A 22027-nucleotide genomic window follows, 5' to 3' on the forward strand; every position below is an offset into this window, starting at 1 on the left:
ATTTTTCCCTATTAACTTTCAAATTAAAAGTAGATGTGAAATATCAAGTTGCTGTCTATGTTCATCAGATGATATTGATCATTCAGAGGACAAACTATTGCTTCAAAACAACCTATTTACTTCTTACTGTTAGTGTTTTTGCACATTTTAACTGAAAAAAGAAAAGAAAATGCAGTGTTACACACTGCCATCATAAAAAAAAAAAATTTGTTGTGTTACTTTGAAACTTCTACGGCAGTTTCAGCGAAAAGAAAATTGATTTTATGATGGCAGAGTGTAACACCTGCAATATGTACGCACAGGCATTTTATTTTCACGTGATCCGTTTGGATTAGTGTTTAAACGGACACAACTGGAGAAATGATTTCTTATTTTGGTGCACCGTCAGTAACTCAGGGTACGTTAGTCATAACAGTGGTTACAGTGCCTTTAGTATGTTGTAACGGCATCATATCAATCGATCAATTTGTTGCATCTTTTATGTTTTTATATACATATGTATGTATATATACTGTATATACATATGTGTATGTATATATGTGTATATGTGTGTATATATATATATATATATATATATATATATATATATATATATATATACTGTATATATATATATTTATCACCTCATATAAATATATATCACCGTTGTCTTGTCTTTTACATGGGAAGCCAAAATAAGTCCACACAACCAATTTGTTTGATGAAGGAGTGTCCTCTAATTGTTCGACCTCGTCTTCCTCCATTTTGAAGTAATTGTTTCGCTTTTTCTTCTTCTATGGCATTGGTGCAGTGTTCCTCTTCTTCTTGTAGTATGTGTATACAGTAGGCGAGAGGGTAAAAAAATCAGTGTCCGTGGTGACCAGCACCGCTTCGCATTGTTTTTTGGGGTTTTTTTGCATTTTTTTCGCACACCACGATCACGGCCAGGGGGCTCCGGGAAAAGTCTTGCCTGGGGCACAAAATTGCTTAGGGCCGCCACTGAAAGAATCAATATTAGGGGCTGAAAAAAATCAATATTATATTGGGTGGCTGAAAATTGCGATATATCACCAAATCTTTCACACCCCTGCTTTCAGCCTCTTACACTCTCAACCTCGTGTGGATATAAAAGAGAGGCACAGGAACACTAAAGAGGAATTTAAGAGGCAGCTTGTGTACATTCTGCTTGAGCTGCGCAAACACTTTGAGCTTTAATTGTAGCTGTAAAAACAAAGTGGCTTGGCTGGCAAAATCAGGAGGAAACATAGGAGGACTGTGGCCGTTCGCTTCCTCCTCAGTCATCTAATCAGAGCTGAGAACAGCACTGGAGGGACAGCAGAGGCAGCGTGGGTGGCAGCGGCATGAAGGCACAACCAATAACTCAGTGTAATGGCTGTAAATGAAAGGATAACACACTGACCAGAGAGAATAGACACTCATCTGCTTTCTAAACAGTGCAAACAGTTATCCTTTAACCAGCAGTTTAGTTACCCCAAAGCTATTTATTTTCTCTCAGCCATATATTAATCATCAGATTCAGAATCAGAAAAAAGCTTTATTGCCAAAGTACGATTTTACACATACAAGGAATTTGTTGTTGTGTTATTTTTGCATAAAAAGTTATAAAGATATATATATATATATATATATATATATGAAAATATGACAACATAACCATATAAATATTTGTACACAGAGTCCAAGCTGAGAATTAATGTAGCGCGTAGGGTTATGGATGCGCTGATTATGCGTATAGGCATAAGTGAGAAGAGTGTCTGGGGGGGTTCTTGGCCTTATTGATAAGGCTGGCAGCAGACGGGAAAAAAAATGTTCTTGTGGCGTGAGGTTTTCGTTCTGATGGACTGTAGCCTTCTGCCAGAGGGAAATGGATTCAAGAGATTGTGACCTGGGTGGGAGGGATCAACCACAATCTTTCCTGCATGCCTCAGAGTCCTTGAGGTGTACTGGTCCTGAAGAGATGGAAGGTTGCAGTCTATCACCTTCTCAGCAGACCAAATGACACGTTGCAGTCAGCCCCTGTGCTTGGCTGTGGCAGCAGCGTACCAGATGGTGATGGAGGAGGTGAGGATGGACTCAATGATGACTGTGTAGAAGTGCACCTTCATTGTCTTTGGCAGACTGAATTTATTCAGCTGCTACAGGAAGTACATCCTCTGCTGTGCTTTCTTGATGAGGGAGCTTACGTTCGGCTCCCACTTGAGGTCCTGGCAGATGATAGTTCGCAGGAAACGGAGAGACTCCACAATGTCAATTTTGGAGTCACAGAGGGTGATGGGTGCAGGTGAGCTTCCTGAAGTCTACAACCACCTCCACTTTCTTTAGAGTGTTAAGTGTTGGTTGTTTTGGTTGCACCAGGTCACCAGATGGTCAAACTCCCGCCCTTAGGTGGAGTCCTCAAAGGACTTCATGACCACAGATGTTAGGGCAACGTGTCTGAAGCCGTTAAGTCCTGTGGTCCTTGGCTTCTTGGGAACAGGGATGATAGTTGAGGTCTTAAGGCAGGCTGGCACGTAACATGTCTCCAGTGAAGCGTTGAAAATATCTGTGAACACTGAAGACAGCTGGTCAGCACAGTGCTTCAATGCAGATGGGGAGACAGAATCCGGTCCAACTACTTTCTGGGGATTCAATTTCCTGAAGAGTTTGCTGACCTCCCTCTCATAGATGGAGAGAGTTGTCACTGAGGTGGGTATGGAGGAGTAGTAGGAGGAGGGACCCTTAAGGTAGGAATTGGTGGAGGTGAATGGAGCTGGAGCTGTTGGGAGGTGTCATGGGGATGGTTGCAGGACTGTGTCTTTGTCTTTCAAAGCCATAGTAGAACTCATTCAGGTCTTTGGTTAGGTGTTGGTCATTGATGGAGTGGGGGGCTTTAGGCTTGTAGTTGGTGATCTGCCATATCGCTTACCAGACAGACGCAGAGTCGTTAGCTGAGTACTGGTGTTGGAGCTTCTCAGGGCACGTTTCCACTGGCTCACTACGGCTCGGTACAGGTGTGTTTCCCGTTTCCACTAATACTGGGTACCACATCAGTGCGGGTGGTCGGAAGTTCGCCGGTGTAATTAAACTTAAAGGAAGGGATGACAGACCGGCAAGGCTTCAAGCGGTGAAACAGAACACCCAAGAAAAGAATAAAGACTTTACCAAGTGATCAACCAGTATTTTGCCGAGGCCAAGATGATACAAGTAGACAACATAAGTGGATATGTGACCCAATCAGCGCCAAGCTGCGTGGGGACTAAAATGTGACGGAAACACATATCGGGGTGCTTCCCCACCCCACCCGTCCCGAGCCAAAGTGAATCAGTGGAAATGTGCCCTCAGAGTACAGTTGTTTAGCCTCTTTCACCACCTTGCTAAACTTGTACTTTGCCTCTTTGAATCTGTCTTAATCATCATGAGTTGAGAGTGAGGCTAGCTGTGCAGTTCTGTAATCAGATAATTAGCAGCATTTGTGGTAGATGTTTCCCTCTGGGTTTATCTCTAAATAATTAGCGAGAAGACTGATGGGTTTTTTTTAAGGTATCATCATCAACGGGTCTTGTAAGCACATCAGCACAGTGGTGTAGTGGTTAGCCTCACAGATAGAAGGTTCCAGATTCAAGCCACGGCTCAAACACGGGGTCTTTCTGTGTGGAGTTTGCATGCATCTGCGTGGGTTTTCCTCCCACAGTCCAAAGACATGCCAGAGGGGACAATGCTAATTGCATACTCTAAATTGACTGTAGGTGTGGTTGTGAGTGTGAATGGTTGTCTGTCTATATGTGCTGGCTGTATGATGGACTGGCGACCGTGACGCCAGGGAACTCTCAGCCGGTGAGTCCACCCTGGCTGATGTGGTGCCCAGTGCTAGTGGACACGCACCCGTACCGAGTCGTCCCCACCCCACCCGAGCCGAAATGAGCCAGAGGAAACGTGCCCTTAGATACAGGCTTTGGAGGAGCCAGGGACCGACCCATAAGCCCTCCCATTACTGCTCTCCCACCTGAGTCATGCTGCACCTTGTTATCTCAAGAATGCATTGACAGAAAATTACATCTGGTACTAACTTCCGCTGAACTCAGTAATGAACTGATCAGCATCTCATGGTTGAAGGTCATAAAGCAGTTTCTGGGCAGCAATTCAAGTATTCATCTCTAAAAACACTGGAATAAAACTGCATTCACACTGCAAGTGTTAGTGCTCAAATCTGATTTATTTTCCTTGCTCTGATGTTTTTTTTAATGTATCAGTTTACGCTGTCTTTTAAAGTTGACTTAAGTGTGAAGTAGAACAACATGACATCACATGCAGCAGTCTGTGAATGGAAGTGAACAGGGGCAATACACCAGATGTGAGCCGACATCATTTCATTTTTCAGTTATGTTCAGTGGATGTGTGTTGTGCAGCAGCAGTGTGTTGGAGCCCCTCTGCCAAATGAAGGTCAGGAGAAGAATGGAAAAAAAAGTATATCATAATAAGGGCTCTTTTCGGATTGACAACGATGACAAATGTTGATCTAGAGTGACATAAAAGTCTCATTAATTTCCAAAACAGGTCACATGGCTCTTCAGACTGAGGTCGCATTTTAAAAATAAATGATAATGAGCCTATACAGAGAACTAAAGGTTTGATGGTGCCAACATCGCTCTCAAAGTATGGCATTTTATGTCCAAACCATCTTAATGTTCTGCATCTTTCCGGCCATTATTGAAGGCCTCACTCAGGAGAAGAGGGCCTTTTCTGCAGTTCATAGTTTTCTGAACTGGTCTGAACAGGCTTTCACTTTTATCAAACATATTAGCATGTGGTCAAAGACTGTGCCGATTCCCGTTCCACCACACTGCCATTACCACAACTGCCTGTGAAAGATAAATCTAATAAGGAATCTGATCCCAAATAAAATTAATATGAATTCATACACCAAAATCAGGTCTATACATCATATCAAAGTCAACAAATTAACTCAAATAGATATTAAAGAAATGGTTCGAACAGTAGATTTGGCACAGATTGGCCTTCCACCCAACCCAACCCGAGACAGATATGGGATAATCATGAAAATGCTCAAAGACTTCTCTGTACACTGACCTGGAAGTCCTGTTCAAATGTGACTCTCTTCGGGCTTTTGTGATATTTTGTGGATCATAAAATATGAATAAACTGCATTTTAAATATCGTCACATCCAGCCAATCACAGTGGAATACCAAGACTTTTTGCAGTGAGCTCACTGGTTTCATACATTTTCAGCCTGATTTTATGTTTACTGCTAAAGGAAATAGTTTACATAAATTGGATGGCAAGTTGAGCGCAAAAAAGTTCTAAAAAAGGTGGCTCCTTGATGGAGTCTCTCCACTCTGTGAATCTTGTCAGTCAGAGCAGAGGGGGAACATACCTACCAAGTATCATAATTAAGAGCTTCTTTGGTCTACTGGTCCCATTCAAATTGAAGGGCTTTTTCACACCAAGATAATCAGAGAGGGGATTGTCCTGATGAGTGGAATAATCAACTAGAGCTGCTGCATGAGTGGGCAGAGACAAGAGTGGAGACACCATCAGTTCCAGTCGCTCTCTCTCTACCAATGTCAGTGGCTCACTTTTACATTCATTTCAAAAAAATGAAAAGAAAATGACTGACCCTATCGTACAGTTAAATTTAACCAAAGTTGAAGTGCTGGTCCCCGAATGGGCTCCAATACCTGGTTGCTTAACGACTCAGTGTTTTGCAATTTAAGAACAGTAAAGGTGGTCTGAAAATTATAGACACAAATCCATCCATTTTCTACCGCTTATCCTTTTAAGGCTTGCTGGGGGGTGGAGCCTATCCCAGCAGCCTTCCCCCTGGACAGGTCACCAGTCCATGGCAGGGCCAACACATAGAGACAGACAACCATTGGCTCTCCCAGCCACGCCTACGGTCAATTTAGAGTCTGGATTAACCTGGTCCCCTCTTGATGTCTTTGGACTGTGGAGGAAGCTGGAGTACCAGAGAGAACCCAGCAGGAACAGGGAGAACATGCAGACTCACCCAGAAAGACACCGTGCTGCAGCCGGGGCTTGAACCCAGAATCTTCTTGCTGTGAAGCAGAAGTTCTAACTACTGCACCACCGTGCGGCCCAAGACAGACATCCTCACTGCAAATCAAATCAGCTTAAGCTAATCAACATTAATCTTGTTCTAAAATAATAAGACTGTTCTGTCTGGTTATAATGAGACATGTTCAGTTTTGATAATTTGATCTATTTTTTCCAACTGATAAAACAAAGTACATACATGCATTTTTTTTTTTTAGGTGAAAGCTATGGCTTCTGTGTTTTTTGATTTCATGTTGTATTGCAAGTTGATGACATCATGAATTTAAGAGAGATGCAAAACCCGACAACAGACTATGGCTTCACACTGTTGGCCTGAGGTTTCAACCTCAGTCACTGTCAGTCCTCCAAGCCTGTGGTCACATGCTCATAAAAATAAACAGCCTTTGTTCAAATACTGTATTTTTAGGGCCTGAGCCCCAAAGGGGGCAAAGACCCCACTGTATCTGTTCTTTCTTTCTTTTCTTCTCTCTTTCTTTCTTATTCTGCCACGTTAGACCTTGGACATGCTCAAAACTCACCAAATTTGGCATGCACATTAGGTCTGGTGAAAACTTTGATAAAATGTCAAAATTATCCCCCAAAGTGCCACAATGTGCTCCACAGCGCCACCTAGGTATATAAACAGGGGTGCCACAGCCCGTAGGAATGTCATAGAGACATGGAACCATAATTCGATTATTAGTCTCAGCAAGACCTACAAATCATGTGCCGACATCCCTGACCTAAATCCAACATGAAGTCCACAATAAGCACATGAATGTATCAATTTTGCACCCTGAACAAATGCTATTTCCTCACAGTGTGTTCATGGTATTGCCTTCAAACTTTATTGCATGACTTATGAGATTGTGCTCAACAAAAGTTGTTAAAAACTTTATAATAAGTTGGTTTAGATTCTTTAAGCCCCGAAAGTTGTTGTGCTACATTGCACCTTACAACGTAAACCAATGTGGAGGCAATGTCTGGACACATACTTACTCCCACACTTACTCACATAATGTGTCAAACTGAGGCCTCTGACCTCTAAACTATAAGTCTGACCACTTTCCAACCTGTATCACTGGATTCGGGACAGATTTTCCAACCAAATTGTGAATTCTAATGTAAAATTTGGCCAAAGTCATGGGATTTATGGAGATATTTCACAAGGAGAGTACTCTAAAATTCTCTTCAACCTGACAGGGCACAGGAGGGAAGGAAGGGGGAGTAGGGTGGATAAAGTAAGAGCTGTCAGCCCGAGTCTGAAAACATCTACGAGTCCATGACAAAAGCCCTTGGCGCGAAGGCCTGCAGCTTTAATTAGGGCCTGAGCCCGAAGCAAGGCTTCGGGGCAAAGACCTATTGTTATTGGTATGTTTGTTACTTTTTCTTTCTTCCACGCCACTTTGATGCCGAACATGATCGCCTAAACATGCTCAAAAACTCACCAAATTTGGCACGCACATTCGGTCTGGCAAAAAAATTGATACAATGAAAAAAAAAAACCCACTCTGCTCAATAGCGCCACCTGGGTGCAGAAAAAGGGCCACCACAGGCCACAGGAATGTCATAAGAGACATGGGACCTACACCAATTTATTCGTCTCATCAAGACCTACAAATCAAAAGCTGACACCCCTGACTGAAATTTAACAGGAAGTCCACAATATGGACACAAAGACAAAACCATGAAAAGGTGAACTGACTGTAAAATGATGACTGCAGCAAATCCAAAGAAATGTTCTCTTTAAATTTGGTTGTATAGCACAGACCTGCCTCTCAGTCCTTTTTCTAACCCATTAGCAATCCTGAGCACTGATGTGGGCACAACACAGAACCAATCAGTGAAAAAATGGCTGCTCTCCATCCTGTGCCCTCCAGTGTTGCTGTTTCTCATGTTTTAGTATCTCCCTGCCCCACTTTCTCCCCCCTGCCTCATGACTCTGCCTACATTATTCAACAAGACCCTGTTGCTGCATCTCTTCCCTGACTGACATTGGAGCTCTACAGCGCCATCTCATGCGGAACAAACCTCTTCTCAGCTCTGCACCATGAAAACCCATGAGGCTTCTGATATATTGAAAAAATACTGTTTGAGTTGTCTCTCATTCACGAGTGAGCGACATGATGAACAGGGGAGTAGTACAAGTTATTAGAACATTGAAAGCACAGTTACTGTAAAAAAGATTATGCACGTGCCACAGTAGTTAACTGAAATTGCAGCACAAAATGTTCGTATGCCTGAGAGTTCAATGCATGGAAATCAACAAAGCACAAGCTAAGTAAGAATACATGAGAGAAACACACTGCAAAGGTTTGCACAAGCTTTCCTAGTTCCTAGTGGTTTCTTTTGTTATCCATCACTGCAACGGACTTTGAAGATTTATCACGTCAGTGAGAGGGTTCGTCATGTTGTTTTATCTGCAGGATAGCAAACATGTTAGCAGAAACCCATGAGGACGATGGGTGATTCGCGTCACAGTCAGAGACCGAATAACTATGATGACATTATAAGAGAAGTCCAGTTTTGATTCAACTCACACATGAACATTAACCTTGCGGAAACCAGCTGAGACATCAGCGCAGGTCAGGACCTGACATTATAGACCTCTAATGTAATATCGTGGTTAACATGTAGAAAAGTCCTGTCTGGTCTTTATGAAGTACACATCATACATAGACACTTATAGACATACTGTGGGTCATGTGGTTTAGAGAATCCCTGACTGAGAAAAAGCTGAAGGCACCTAAACTGATGTAGAACTCCAGTAGATTTTTGTTTGATGATCCGAGGACCTCAGTCTGGTGTATTCAGTAACACCTCTCATTTCCTAAACATTTCATGTTGTCTTTTGCCAATTTTGGATAGCATGGCACTTTCCCTTGTTCTGCATTTAATTTGATTTCTTTGGGTCAGTGAGGCATGCTTGACATAATCTGCTGTGCTGCTGGTGCCCTGGCCTGCTCTGAGGTCGAGAATATTTCTTTGTGATTTATCAGTGTAAGCTGAGGTGGGATTAGTGGCTTTGTGACCGGGGTCGAACTTTTCATTTCATTTCCTTGCAGTCCTACAGATAGAAGCATGAATTTACAATGATAGACTGCTCTCTCTCTCTCTCGCCAATGGTGCATGTCCTCCAACTGTTACAGCCTGCTTTCTATTTGCTTTCAGTGATTTGTCAGTGTTAAACTAAGATACAACGGTTGATTTGTAATGCTGCTGTGTTAACTTTATACTTTCTCGGTTTAAGGCTTTGTCAGCTTATTGTTTAATAGTCTTTGCCTTAAAGTGCACTGTTGACAGCAACGCTACTCGTTAGCATGTTTGGTATGTGATGCAGAAAGTGAACCTGAAGGAAGTCTGATAACACCAGCAATGAGGGGGCATGCTAACATCCACCATTTGCGAGGCGAACATGCCTCAATGACCAAATCCTTTCTTTTCTCCATTCATGTATTCCCAAGGACAGTAGTCCAATTCATGAGTGACTTATTGTAGTTAGTCGTAAATATAACTGGAAGGCATCTTTGCTTATAAATCCACTGAGTGCCGTTGCTGCCAGCAGCAGTGTCACCGGCATGAAAATAACCTCACTCTCCATATTATTTTGCCCCTGTAATATATTATTACAGAGCACAGCATGACAATTGATCATTAGGTCTGCGTTAACGTAGAAATATGTCATATTCAAATTGTGACTTGTAGTTTAGGTAACTCACACTCAGGGGCTCCATGAACCCCCTGAACCAACATAAATTCTGCACGTGCTTCATATTGAAGAGAACAAGAAGAGCCTTGGGACCCCCTCATTAGGCAGAGACCCTGAATGCTCCTGCACTGTATGGAAGATGTCTCTCTCTCTCTCTCTCTCTCTCCCTCACACACACACACACTCTGTCTGTCTCTTTGTCTCGCTCGCTCATGACCTGGACCACATTTAACCACCACACAGGTTTCTGCATCCTCACTGAATGGTTGTACTGTTGTGAGACTGCACAGATTTAAGCTTTTGACTTTATTGCTTTATTTCTTGCATTGTATCTGTCATTTTAAAAATGTATGAAATAAATAAATTGACAATGAGCATATGGTACAATGACATTTCAATTTGTGATATATATAATTATATATAATAACATTTTCTCATTATTAAAATAAACTTTTTTTCTCAAAGGAAAATATTCATGTATGTTTAGGTAATGACTCTCCTCATCATTTCAATCTCTACAGGAACTATTTCATTGCTCTGTGGCACCGGGCAGTTGCCGGATGGTGCTATATGTGTGCCGTGTGTTTGGGGCATGTTCAGCCTGATTTCGGTACCTGGTGGGATTATACAATCAGAGCTCGAACCGAGATGCAAAGAGGCCGTCATCAAACACCTAATTATTCACTGACAGTCAGTTACATCTTCTGCACTGGCTTGAAACAAGCAATGATGCTTCTGCTTGACCAAGTGCCCACATGTGCCATGCTTTAAATAGGCCCTACATGTTAAAAGCAAACTTAAGAAAAGACGGTTTTAAGTTAAAACTTTTGAATTCCAAGTCTCCATACAAGGACAAAACCTTTGTTATCAAAATTGTCTCATAGCTTTATGTCATTTCCATTCATGTCAAGTAGAATTATGTAAAATTACACTTCAATCGTCCCTTTTAGACACAGAATGCAGCATTTTGCAGCAAGGTAGAGGCAGGAATTTGCTGTCTTGTCCGTGTGAAATCGAGTCGTAATATTCCTCTTTCCAAAAAGCCACCACTTGTGTGGGCGTAAACATGTGACGTGACGTGCAGCATGTAGTTGCGCGTGAACAGTGACGTACAACATATACGTCAGAAGAATAGTCATCCCTGTGACAGTCTGGCAAACCTCGTACTGTCCCAGTCCAACCTCCCTCTGCCATTGCTGCTATTTTGGTCACAGACCTGGTGGTACTTTTTTTTATAAGTTTTTCAAATTGCTGGTGACGTTTCGTCATCCGGCGATAGCCAAGTCAGCTCCTCCATGACCTTTTCATGAAACAAGCACATCCTACACAGTCCTATGAGGTGGTTGTCCACGTTCCTCTCGCCAGTGATGCTAGCACCTCCCTGATCTCAGCGGCTCCCCCGGTGTTCATCTTGCTGAAGTGACGATGCGTTGGAAGAATATTTAGCCCCGTGACAGTCTATACGTTTCATAACAGCAGCTCGCCGCTCTGGCTGCCAGCAGCATTGGTGTTGACATTTTCAGAGGTGTTTGATGCGGGAGAACCAGCAAGCATTATGTTTGCGAGTTGGCGTCGTCACAGACACCTCCGCCCACCTCACACTGAGCCGGCACATTAACGGCTTGGATTCACGCAGCAGTGGAGGCAGCAACAAGTGAACCCTCAGAGGAGGAATACTGCCGAGCTAAAACTGACCCCCTATTCTGCATTCTGTCTGAATACTCGTGCCAGGCCGCCTAAAAGAGGAGTGAATTAGCGGCTCGGCGGCCAGTGTGAAAACGCATACCTAAAGGGGTTCTCTATCTTTTACAAAATTTTTAAAAAATTATTTGAAGTTAATACTTGGAAAATGAATACATGAATGTTATTCAATATAAATTGATTTCAGCTTTTTATTTTAATTGGTTTCTATGCTTTGTTTTTCTGTCTATGTGAAATTAGTCCTTTTAAAAAGTATTTTTCTGCTTAAAAACTCACCAACTCTTTTTTGAAATGTGTCAAGCACCAGTTTATATTGGCACAGCCTGAGTGGGCGTTGGTTTGTTTTTGTTTTTTTCTGTTTGTTTCACTGACCATGTCAATGAAATTGAATTTTTAGAGCACAAAAGTAGATAACAGCTATTACTTAACACCCCAACATGCTGCGGTCGTGACAGTTAGCTGATATTGTTAGCATGCGCTGCACAAGCCAATGGTGCATGTCCTCCAACTGTTACAGCCTGCTTTCTATTTGCTTTCAGTGATTTGTCAGTGTTAAACTAAGATACAACGGTTGATTTGTAATGCTGCTGTGTTAACTTTATACTTTCTCGGTTTAAGGCTTTGTCAGCTTATTGTTTAATAGTCTTTGCCTTAAAGTGCACTGTTGACAGCAACGCTACTCGTTAGCATGTTTGGTATGTGATGCAGAAAGTGAACCTGAAGGAAGTCTGATAACACCAGCAATGAGGGGGCATGCTAACATCCACCATTTGCGAGGCGAACATGCCTCAATGACCAAATCCTTTCTTTTCTCCATTCATGTATTCCCAAGGACAGTAGTCCAATTCATGAGTGACTTACTGTAGTTAGTCCCCCTCATTAGGCAGAGACCCTGAATGCTCCCGCACTGTATGGAAGATGGCCTATGATATCTTCTCAAAGGCAAGGAAATAAATACAAGTCAGCAGTCACCTTACAGATACAAGAAAAGCTGTGATGAATCAAGAGATGATGCCTGACAAAATGAGAAGCTAAAGGAACTGCAAACAGAGCTGGATATAATCTGCATTACAAACGCTCTCTTCACGGCTACGAGTGGAAGAGGAGATGCCGGTATAAACTCCTCACAAAGAGGAGAAGTTTGTTCTACAAAGACAAAAAGCTAAACACACACACAAACATGAACACACATGAAAAAAGTGGCCTGGCTCAGTCTGACCCACCTGTGTATTTCCTTTCTGCTGCTCAGTGATTGAAACATGTGGTTAGAAGTCCAAGTTCAGCTGCACAGACAGAGTGCTCTCCCTCCTTCTTCTAATCCCTCTCTTTCATAGCTCTTCAGCTCTAACAATAAACTCCACTGCTCTTTCTCTATCTGAATACCTTCGTCCCACTTCTTTAACCTCAGTCGCCGCGTCGTACCCTCCTTTCCTCCCCTCTGCTGCTCTCCTCCCACTTCTCCTCCTTCCCGTGCACAAACATGCCATAAATCGCCTCCACCTCTGAGGGGAGTACTCTGATTTCAGCTCCCTCTCCTCCCTCCTCTACAGCTCTGTCTGACAGATGGGAGGAGAACAGTGGAAAAAAGAGAAACAACAGGAAGAAAGGACTGGTGTCACCTTACATATTGTCACGAATGAAAGACAAGAACTTTTCAGGGTTGGTTTTTTTTTACAGCTGTGGAATGCAAAAGTCTTTGACATTGCCTAAAAAAAGCATTTGGCTTTAGTTGCTTTAATGTTTGCAGGGGGGATTAAGACAATTTTCTTTTAATTCAACTTGAGCTGAAACAAAAGTAAACTCTGATTATTTACCTAAGTAAAACATCACCAACAAAAAGGCTATTACAACAAAAGGGTCCTGCCTGTAGTGTATACATACCTGTCAGATGGATAAACATGAGAGACATTATTCGTTTGATCTAAAGAATCAAGACAAGAAGTTACTCTGTGAAAACGTATCGTGAACCTTGGATCATCCATGTGTTTTAACTAACTATTTACACAGTTAGCTAGTATGGAGATCCCAATGTCCACGTTGGACCCCTCAGAATGAAGCTGAGTGGTTGTGATATGACTAATGGAACAAGACAAGCCCGACCTTGTTTTTACAGAACTTTAGTTTCTTGTGTCACTCCAGCAGACAATAAACTAATGTGTTAATACTTAGTTGAACATGTTTGACATCCCTCCCGACACAATAAAGTCTTCTTATCTGTATTTTTACCAGTTTGAGCCTTTGTGTTTACTTTCGTGAAGGAATTGTGAACTTCCTCCACGAATGGTTTGAGACTTTTTGAGGGAAATATCTCTTTCTGCCAAAAACTTGCTCTGAAAGGAGATAAAAGATATGTGTTGAACAAAGATTTGCAACCAAGATGGTTGAAAAGTATAGTGTTAAATGTAAGAGTCCATCATTTGTGTGATTATTATTCAAGCATTTTAAAGAAGGGTCTTATCTTCCCTTAGGTATCAGGACAAGAGCAGAGATGTGTACATAGTAAGACTCAACATTTAACACCTCTCACTCTGCATGAGCAGTTGCAGGAAGTGAACCATGTAAATGTGAGTGAGAGATAGAACCAATCAGAGCTGGAAAAAAAAAAAAAAACCCTGTGTTTCTCAATCACAGCAGCATAATGACAGGCCATACTTCCAGATACTTGCTTTGAGGACTGGTGGAGGAGAGGACACAATTTGGTGGTTATTTATTCATGAAAGCATTGTTCACTGCACCTTGCAGAGCCTTGTGCAACTAACCACTACAAGTCACTCACAATAGGAGAAGAAATCCTACACCCCAGCAGTGCTGCCCGAGTGTTTCGAGAGCGGATCTGCAGCAGACTGCAGAGATGTAAAATTATTATGTTGAACTGCCGCCTGCAGAAGCACAGAAACGAAAGCCAGAACTTTAAGAGGCCTCGTCAGGGATCCTTCTCACTGTGTTTTCAGACAGTTCAAATTCCAATCTGAGCCAGTCAGAGGTCAAAACAAGAATATTTTTTGATGGGGTAATGGATTACTTTGCACTGCTTCATCTCTGGATGTGTCATAGTTTCCTCAGTCAGTATTTAAATGAGCCCATTCATTGTGGTCCCTATTAATCATTTCAATGGAAAGATGAGGAAAATGCAACGTCACAATTTGATCGCTTACCTTCACCTCTGTATATGCTGTTCTTCTGACTGTGTAAATGTAGAGTCTGGAATATTTGATTTTATTAGGGACAGCCCTCTATTTCAAATTTTCATAGTTAATGCAAACCCAAAAACATGTCAGGCTTTCACTTTTGCCTTGAATCTTTCAGCCGGTAATAAAACACATTTACTGGTTACGACCAAACACACAATGACCTCTAACTTGTGTTGTTTATTTCTAGGAACTTTGTTTCTACTTCAGCTTGCTCACTTCTTGACCCTATTCAAAAACATATCTGTCTGCTGGCATTTATAGTCTTATAAAATACTACTTCATTTGTAGTGGCTTCATCTTCTGTTTTCTGAGTCCAGAGGTAAGAGGAAGTTCCACAATAACAAATGTAATGATGAGAGAGTGACTGCTCTAATTACAGAGCACACCGACCTGGAGTGGATCAGCATTGGGGGCCAGGAACTGACTGCACCTCTACAGCTCTTATCTGTTCTCCGGAAACAACTCACATACTCGACTTGGAGCCTGAGATTGCTGTCAGCTACAGCCAGCTACTGTAAACTGTGTGCCAAGTCCCAGACAGGTGCTGCCGGCCTGAAGATCATCCAAGTCTCTATGATCAATTTTCGGATGATTCTTTCACTCTCCCAAAATAAAATCACCCAATTTTAAAATAGCATCTTTTCCATTAACCTCCATCTGCTCATTCATCACTCTTTCAAATAATAAACAAAAAAGGTAGAGCTTTTATGCTCGTAGGTATTTTCTATGAAATCCATAAAATCCAAACCCTTTTACATTTTTGAAGGAGGAGGTTTGGTGACACTCTGTATGTATTTTCAGTTCGGTAATGTTAGTCTTTGAAGACTACTTCAGCTAAACACATGAGATGGCGAAGCTAAAGGAAGTAGCAAGGACAAAGCCTGTCAGTGATAGTTTCAGATCTTGGATTTGTGTATCAAAGTTGGCGAATAAGAGTGCTATATTGACCCTGGCAGACATAGGAGACTCCACACTAGATGCTGTGCAGGTGCATTTCAACTTGTCCACACTGTCAGTTAGTCATTCCACCACTCAGTCAGGAATTAAGTCAGTCAGTCAGTAACTAAGTCAGTAAGTCAGTCACTCACTCAGTGACTACAGCAGTCATAGGTTGGTGAAGATCTTACTCATCCAGGTCACGATATCCTTTAGGTGCTGAGACTATATGCTAAAGGTTGAGGCTTTGAGACATCCAGGACAGAAATAAAAGAATGAATAAGAAGAGTGCAAGCCTTTATTTATTGTCTGAGATGAAACCAGGTTTATCAGCAGGTCAGCAAGACTTTCAGCAAATCACTCCAAGAAAAACAACACCTCTCTTATGAGCTGCTGCTCTCTGGCTGTGAGTGCTGGAGTATCAGGTAGCTGTCATTGAGATGACTTGACAACTTAACACCAACACATCCCTCCTTGTTATTAGGTCAGGGGTTCAATTTACAGGCACACAGGGGTTTTACTTTAGTCAAGAAGCACATAAACAAGAGCAGGGGGTGAAAAGTGACTTGCATTTTCCTCAGTGAAAACAATAAGAGTCTGGTTGGGTGGTAGTGGTGGAGGTGGGAGGGGAGCTGGTAAACAGCGGAGGACAGAGGTTAGGAGTTGAGTTTCCCCCTTGCACCTGCTGCAACTCCCCCTCCTCCTCCTGACTTCCAGGGAAGTTTAAATTGGTTTCCCATACATAAGCCCAGACTGCTGCTAAAAATGTACCAGCCAGCTTTAGTTTCTACTTCAGTATGACAGCAATAGATCTGGCCCAGCATGTAAAACGGGGTGAACTGTAAAAACACATAAACTTTTACCCAGTTTGAAATTAGGAAGACATTCAGAGACCAGTGCTTAGCAATTCAACTTTCACATAAGCCCCGCCCTGTGCTTAGTTACTCATAGCAACATTACTTCTTCCGACATCAGAGGTTCTAAACTCCGATAGAACACTGTTGCTACTAAAGCAAATATCTGTCGGATGCGCTTGTTTTAATCAAATAATTTTTATTTAATCTACCGATATGGTCAAACGTTGTGCCTGGGGACTCAAATGTCCAGGAAAAATATGTGTGATAAAGACAGCCAGACATGAAAAGACAATGAAATAAAGGAAAGTAATTCTGCAACAAATTAAATTGGGTGTGTTTACATAGCTGTATCAACCAACTCAATTAAGACACCTGCTCTGTGGACCTGAGGCCTCACGGTACCAATTTATAGGCAACAGACAGAAATTCAGTGAATAGGGTCATAGAATAGGGTCAGGTTTGGACAAAGAAAGGTGGCCTGAGCCACACTGTAATCCACTTGTATGGACATGATTTAACTGAAAAAGAGAAGGCAAAACACAACACACAAGTAACCATCCATCCATTTTCTACTGCTTATCCTGTTATGGGTCGCAGGGGGGTGGAGCCTATCCCAGCAGCTTTCGGATGTGAGATGGGGTTCACCCTGGACGGGTTGCCAGTCCATGGCAGGGCCAACACATCGAGACAGACAACCATTGGCTCTCCCAGCCACGCCTACTGTCAATTCAGAGTATGGATTAATCACGTCCCCTCGACTGTGGGTGGAAGCTCAAGTACCCAGAGAGAACCCATGCAGGCACAGAGAGAACATGGAGACTCCACACAGAGAGACCCCCTGGTCAAGCCGGGACTCAAACCCACAACCTTCTTGCTGTGAGGTGACAGTGCTGACCACTGCACCACCGTGCCACCCCACACAAATGACAAATAAACAAAAGTCAAAATCAGAATACTGCTTCACTGTGAGCTAGTCCTGTTCCTAGGTCTGAGATGCCTGTTTAAAGAACATGGCAGTATGCAATAAATAATTCGCTAAAATCTACATATACACTTCAGAAATTTGATCATTTTCACATGAAAAGGGGACAAATCATACAAACAAGGAAGCCCATGCAGATCACAAAAGTAATCTTACTTCTAATATTTTAATTTGCTGGGCAGAAAAAAATATATAAACAAAATAATTGTTGGGAAGATATAAAAATGCGGCTTAAGTTGTTGGAAAAAGAGCCCATTCTATATTTGAGGAGGCTGAGGCATGCTTTACAGAGGATCTCTCTCTCCGACTCTTACATGGTACACATGTGCTGCCCCCTGGCTTTGTGCTGCCCACCCACACTGTATGTATAAATAATATGACAATTGACTCACAGTTTATAGATTCTCTTTCTCTCTCTCTCTCTCTCTTGCTCTCTCTCTCTCTCTCTCTCTCTCTCACAGACACACACACACACACACACACACAAAATCACAAGGCAAACAAGCTCTTATTTGTTTCTTTGTGCTCTAGCTGCCTACACTCTGCAGAATTATACTCTCTGCTTGAGGATGGTAAAGAGGGTCAAAGTTTTTCTGGTGAGAATCTATTATAAAGGTATCAGCTTCTATAAGTAGGCCTGGTGCTTGTGAACAACAACACAGATTTATATTATAGCACTGAGTAAATATAGCATAACCATGGGAGTTTACGGGGTTGTTGATGGTGGTGATGATGGTGCCATAACAACTTCTAGACACTTCCCTTCTTACCTTTAAAAAGTAACAATCTTGCGCAGACTCGGGCCTTTTATCACACTGGAAATGTTTCTTTGGCTGGAATCGACTGTCAGAGGACCTATTGTTTCTGCTGCCTGTTAGCTCTGGGGATGAGTTTCAAGAGAAATCCTTGATTCCTTTTCCCAGATGCAACTACTTCCAGAGTTCTAGCAGGTCATATAGGTCACATCAAATGGAAATGACAACAAACATGATAGAAATTACCATTCACCAACTAAGCAGTTTCTAAAAGCTTGTCTACCTGTCACTGCATCATATGCTGAATGTTAAACTTATCACCATTTTATCAATGGTATATATGACAAATGTTCAAACATACTCACATGTTAAGTAGGATGCAGCAGAACCAGATAATTATTATTTTTCCGACATTACTCACAATGCTATTTGACTGCTTGGTGCTTTGGTCAGATTTGATGCCAGCTAATGCAGCTGGGGCTCCCACCTTCCAGCAGAGCAGCAACGAGCAGCAACTACTGAAGTTGAGTCACTTCAATTTTTTTCTTCACACCCCCAGATTGATTTCAAAATCTTCAGCCCCAACACAAGCTGAGTCTATGAAATCACTTAGGGCCATTTATCAGGTTTCACTCTGCCCCCCAAGCATTGTCACCATCCACCAGACTGAAAATATCCCCACATGACTGAAATCCAGGCCTCTAAACAGGTCACCACACACTGATAGATATCTAGTGCTGCTATTTGATCAAAAAATGTCATCAAATTAGTCACAATAATATCCTGTTGATAAAAACCAGAATGCAATACTGTAATTTAGCTGTATCTTCAAGAGGAGAGCCAACAAATACATTTGTGGGACTGGGATAAATAAATGCATTCATTTTGGTAGAGGAAACTGTTTCCAAATTTCACTGATATCTCAGCTGAGGTAATTGAGTTGAATACAGCACGCATGGCTACATCTCCCACTCACCCTCGAGTGGTTGATGAACACCAATGTTCTTAAAGGATTGTGTTTGAAAAGTTACACTATTTTAAGGCTTTTGGATAAAACACCTTGAAGCCCAATATCGTGGAGGGAAAATGTGATCCGTATGTTGTGGGCTACACAGGGTATGTGGGGCATGGGGGTGGGGCATGGGGGTGGGGGGCTGTTCCTCAGTCTGTTGGTCCTGGCATGTATGATTCCCAGCTTGCCTGAGGGGAGGTTAGTGACCACAGAGTGCTCATTACAAAGGGGGGACACGATGTGAAAAGGCTAAAACATGGTCGGCTGGATGATTACGTCTTTCTAACTTTTAACACTGGAATTTTTACCACTTTTAACACTATACAAGATTAAGTATAGTTACATTTATATGAGAGTAGCCACACTTACTTTAGTTTCAGGGGCCCAGTAATTCCCTTTTTTTATAATGTTAATATAACATTTGGTAATGAATATTAACACTAAGAGCAGAGTAATAAGTACTAATGTTAATTAATTGCTTTTATTAGTGAATAGTTGCTGTGGCAACTCGATGGTCCCACTTGAATATAAATATAGCCTGTAATGTGATGGTTGTATTTTTGGCTCACTGCTGTCTCCAACATATAGATAGAACTACTGTAAACTAGACACATTAATATCCTACCAGCTGCTCTTTCCCTGCCCTACACTCTGACCACATGCATCAGACAAGGCATGTTATCAGTCTGACTTCCCACACGCTCTGCTTCTGCTACCCTGGCCTGGGAATGCCTAGGGGTCCTCCAGTCAGGGCTGGTTGATATGGCCAGGGAAAGGGAAGTTTAGGTTCCTTCCTGGAACTGCAACCTCTGCGACCTGACTTTGTCTAAGTGGATGAAGGTGGATGAATGGATGGATGGATCAAGGGTGTAACCTACAGGATATGTACGTGCTGCCACAATATACCACAGCATAGCGCAACATGCACTTCCCTGGAAATATAAGATATCACTTTTACCGGACCCGAGGTTATATGCCATATCTTTTAAAAATGGCTAAATTGGCCAAATACTGGAAACTGACGGATAACGGACCTGACTGGACGGACACTGAGAACGAGTTGTGTTCTCAAGATGCTCTCTCAGCGCAGTGATACAGAGAGTCCTGTATTAGTCCAATCTAGGGAAGTCTGGGCCAAGGCACATAAAATGTATAAGGTTTCACACTGTGTACAGCCTTACGCTTCATTGTGGTTTAATCCTGCCATTCATATCGGTGAGGTGTCGGTGTATTGGAAGCAGTGGCACTCCAGAGGTTTATGTACAATAGGAGATCTATATAAAAATGGACAATTTATGTCTTATGAGGAATTAATCAGTCATTCTAAACTTGAAGGAAAACAACATTTTTGGAAATATTTACAAATTAGGGATTGGGTAAAATCTCGAATCAGTAACTCTTCAGAGAACTATATTACGGATAATGTGAAAATGTCACCGGACCGCTGCACAGCCTCACAATTTTACAAGATAACAAATCTTGCTCTAAAGTTGGGAGTCCGGCAATGTAAAGTTGTTGTGGCAGAGGGATCTGGGAAGAAATTTTGCTCTGGGGAAATGGCTGGACATGCTGGCAGGTTGTGGGAAATATGTAAAGGAGGCACGAGGGAAGTTCACACAGAACAAGATTATACACAGACACTATTACACTCCTGTGAGATGACATAGAATGAAACTGTTGACTGACAATAAGTGTTGGAAATGTAAAACAGGACTGGGAACCTTCTTGCCCTGTATATGGGAGTGTACATTGGTGACTCCATTCTGGGCAGAAGTTGTGAAATTCCTGAGTGAATGGAGCGGTCCAGTGGTCCCCTTGACTCCTGAGATGTGTCTGATAGGGGACAGGTCTCAGTTACCAAATGTATTTAAGGGAACATTTTCTGTTATTGTGGTGGGCCGGATCATGGCCGCCAGAGTAACTCTAAGACATTGGAAGACAGATGTGTCTCCTACTCTGAGAGAGTGTTGGCAGCAATGGTGGAGACAGCGTCCTATGAAACCATGCTCTGCGGGCTGAAAGGCAAAGAGGAAGAAGGGAGGAGCTCTTGGGAACTTTTTTGGAGCTACACACAGCAGACCGGGGACTAAATGCAGCACCCTGTATTGTTTATTTGATGGACTTCTTCTCTCTCCCTGTGCATTCCTTATGCTTCATACTTGTTTAGATTTCATTATCTCTCCTTTTTGTGTGTGGGAGGATGTCGACACCGAAGTCACACCAAAGGGAAAACGTGTGTTTGAACCTGTGCCTTGTTCTTTTGTTTGTTTGTTTGTTTTTGTTTTTATTTTTCTGAAAAATTCAATAAAAATTTGAATGACAAAAAAAAAAGATATCACTTCTACTATATTTCTAAAGAGGAGCTCCCTGTTGATAGTGTAGAGTTGAAGCTCCTCTATCAACAATGCACATGGAAATGAATGCTTTTTGCCTTCGATGGGAAATTCAGTCACCTTGGCCACTAATTCCACCATCTTGCCTTTAGGCAGCACTCTAAAATTGTTAGTATTAAGGGAAAACGTACCAAAAATTTTAAAGAGTAAACACAGATACACCGTCACTGCCCTCCATGCTCCTTTTACCACAGATTAAAAGATTATAAGAGATTAAAAAACAGAAAGGCAACTCCTTGTCAACTCACAGTGGAATGGAATCGATCGGGCTTTTAAAGCAGGTATTTAAACAACTCAGCAACAACATTTGTATGAAGAAGTGTGTGGTGGCAAAAAAAGACGTGATATGACTTTTTACAGTCATTCAATGAGTTGATCATATCTGATTTTGATTAGCTGATTCAACAAATCCAAGTCCTTTGGAAAAGTTAGATTTTTT

At 42.1% G+C, this 22027-nt stretch overlaps 1 protein-coding gene across 3 annotated transcripts in view; it reads right to left on the bottom strand.

The window, feature by feature from the left end:
* The window catches only part of large2 (LARGE xylosyl- and glucuronyltransferase 2), a 125857-nt gene that overhangs the window by 35813 nt on the left and 68017 nt on the right, over window positions 1–22027 (bottom strand). Inside the window, exon 1 of one of the 3 annotated variants that reach the window (XM_086223145.1) lies at window positions 12686–12869. The exons of the other annotated variants lie outside the window; for them this stretch is intronic. The gene's annotated coding sequence lies outside the window, so the exon portion shown is untranslated. Of the gene's footprint in view, window positions 1–12685; window positions 12870–22027 lie in introns of those variants that run through there. 3 annotated transcript variants of the gene reach the window in all.

This window comes from Aulostomus chinensis, chromosome 2, assembly GCF_037954235.1.
Source record: "Aulostomus chinensis isolate RoL2024-O1b breed Wild chromosome 2, RoL_Achi_v1.0, whole genome shotgun sequence".
NCBI classification, from domain to species: Eukaryota; Metazoa; Chordata; class Actinopteri; order Syngnathiformes; family Aulostomidae; genus Aulostomus; species Aulostomus chinensis.